The sequence below is a fragment of the Pinus tabuliformis genome, chromosome 5_2 (genome assembly GCF_031772625.1).
Source record: "Pinus tabuliformis cultivar Carrire ecotype Pingquan chromosome 5_2, CPIR1, whole genome shotgun sequence".
NCBI lineage: Eukaryota > Viridiplantae > Streptophyta > Pinopsida > Pinales > Pinaceae > Pinus > Pinus tabuliformis.
The window spans coordinates 549106014-549108872 of NC_142306.1; positions in this window are offsets into that span (position 1 = coordinate 549106014).

Genomic DNA, 2859 nt, shown 5'->3' on the forward strand with positions numbered 1-2859 from the left:
GTTTATGGAAAGTATTCTTTGCATTTTAGGTCACTTGCTTGTGTACTAATCCATTAGTTAAATTCTACCATAGTAAATGGCAACTCCACTAGGGATTAGATATTATAATTTTTCCCTCTATAGATTAGTCTTGTATTTCATGTGCTTTACTTGTCTTTGTTGATTTGAAATTAGTTCTACTTCAATACCCTTTTCATTATTTTTGTTAATTGTGTGTATTTCCTCAAAATTTTCATTTTTATTGGGTTTGTGTAGATCTATGCCATTGTTTTTTTTGTTCATGCATTATGTACAACTTTTTCCTAGTTCTAATGCACACCTTGTTTTATTTCTACATGCAACTTTGTCTTGTTTTTTACACTAATATATGCAACTTTTTTTAGTGATCCATGCCATTGTGAACAATTTTCTCTATTAAATCCATATGTGCTATTTGTGGACTAATTTTACTTGTTTTTCCATGTTGCATGCAATTTTTCTACTACTTTACACGTGTGATTTTGTTTTCCATTTTACAATGTGATTCTTTGCATTGTTAGTCATAGGAAAAAATTTAAGTGGAAAACATGTTGGAGTTTCTAAAGTTTTCATTGTAACACCATCCTCCTGCATTTACCTAAGTTAAATAGTCCATTGGGGTAAACATGTGATGAGATGCTACTATGATGTGATTCAACTCCCCTTGTATAGTTAAGGAAGTGGAACCGACAAAACAGAACCATTTTGACCTTCCCACATGCTACAAAACCTTCAAGAGCCAACCAACCTTTCCAAGTGACCAAACCTTGAGACAACTTGATATTTCATTGATATGGACCCCTAGCCACTCCCATGACAAACCACGCATGCGACTGAGGCCATCCAGTCAGAAGGCATGCCAACAATTATGGACTTTTTCAGCTAGTTCTCACAACGAACCTAGATTCTATGCCACTTTTCAGGGTTAGGTCTTGGGCCACTGCCCAAAACTTCATGAAACCCCCATAAATGATAAACAACAATGGAATAAGGCTACTAATGCAATCATTTGTACAAGTACCTGATCTGACCCCTACTAGCCATGAAAAGAATTTCGTCAAACATGTCACAAATATGTAATCTACAGGTCATAAGAACATATCTAAGTATAGGGGTCTCATACTTATCCGAGAATCGTCAAGAAGCATTGATGCCTTATCTACAATATCATCTATTAGGTCATATATTAATTTCTCATTCATTTTCTAATCAAAACATGATGAGATCCATACATCAAGTATGTCATAAAACATACTCATAACCAAAATATAACCAATAGAAATAACAAGGACATAATAACCATAATAATCACATATAAACCTGCACATTTACACATGAAATACCAAGGAGAAGAATCTATTATTAATGAATGCAAAATCCAACTAGGTACAGGACTTTCACGAACCACCTGACCATAAATTGGCTGAACTAAATCTTTCTTTCAGCCAATCACCCATGTGCCATATTCCATGCATGAATGTGGGACTCAAAACCAAACCAAACTAGGTTTCCTCTGGCTTTACGCAATCCCCATTGGATCACTAGGCCCTAAACAAGCATGGATGTCATTGAATTTCTCCACCTACACTATGAGGAATTTTCCTGCCTCCTAGTCTCTAGGCTTTACCGTATATCTCTTCATACAATGGTCGAGGATTCCTATGCCTAATCAAGACTCCACCCTCTAGGATTTATCGTATATCTCGTCACTCACTGGTCAAGGATTCCTAGGTCTGATCAAGGGCACACACCTCTAGGATTTACTGATATACCTCCATTCACTGGTTGAGGATTCCTAGGCCCACAAAGGCACACAAAATCCATCTTTACCGCAATCCTAGTCTAGTCCAGGGATTCCTAGGCCTTGGGTTCTTTCTTTCATATACCACCTCACTCAGTTTCAAAACCATCCGACAATCCAGATTAACCAAATAAAATAGAACCCATCACACCATGGCTATCCGGAAATGGAAAAGAAAGGTTGAAGAACACTGTCAAACCTGGAAAAAACCATGCCAATGACAACAAGAGAACCAAATTCTCACATGCATGTACCATTCATGCCAAAACTAATAAGGAAATCATGCATGCAAAATAATACTTGCAAATAATCCTGGTGATATTCCTGCTTGTTATCCAACGCTGCATAAATCCGTGGAATGTTCTGCCCAACATCCCCAACTTTTGTGCTTCCTGTGCACTGTAAATCTAAGGCCTACCACCCTGATTTTGTGAACAATCCCTCTTAATATGCTCCTTACCACATGTATAACACTACAACTATCCTGTACCATCACCTTTATTTTTCCGCCCTCCATGCCGTGACCCATTAAACTTCTTGTAAGGTGCAATATTTTCTTTCTCACCTGCAGCCTGAGGCCTTGTTCTTTTCGGCTGCCATTTACCTTTATCTTTGTCTTTCAATTTCCAAACTTGTTGAGATTCTGTCTTGCGCTTTGACTGCCCATAACAATGCTTAAATTTCCCAATAACTTCCTAGAGCTACTGAGGCTCATCATACTCAATACGACCTCTAAATGCTAATGGAAATCCATTGAGAAATCTATGAAGTTTGGCCTTCTCATCCTTAAGATATGGTACATACCTCAATAACTCCAAGAACTTAGTCATGCATTCCTCATCTGTCATAGAATTCCTTGGATTTTCCGTCATAGTACCTTTCTGACAAGTACTTCTTCCTTAAAATTCTCTTGAATTCATTCCAACTCAACTCTTCTGTCCTGATGTCTCTAACCCGCTTCACATATTCACATGAGATGTCTGCTTTCCCTTTGAGGATGAAGATAACTATTATGGCCTTCATGTTCTCCATGTAATCAT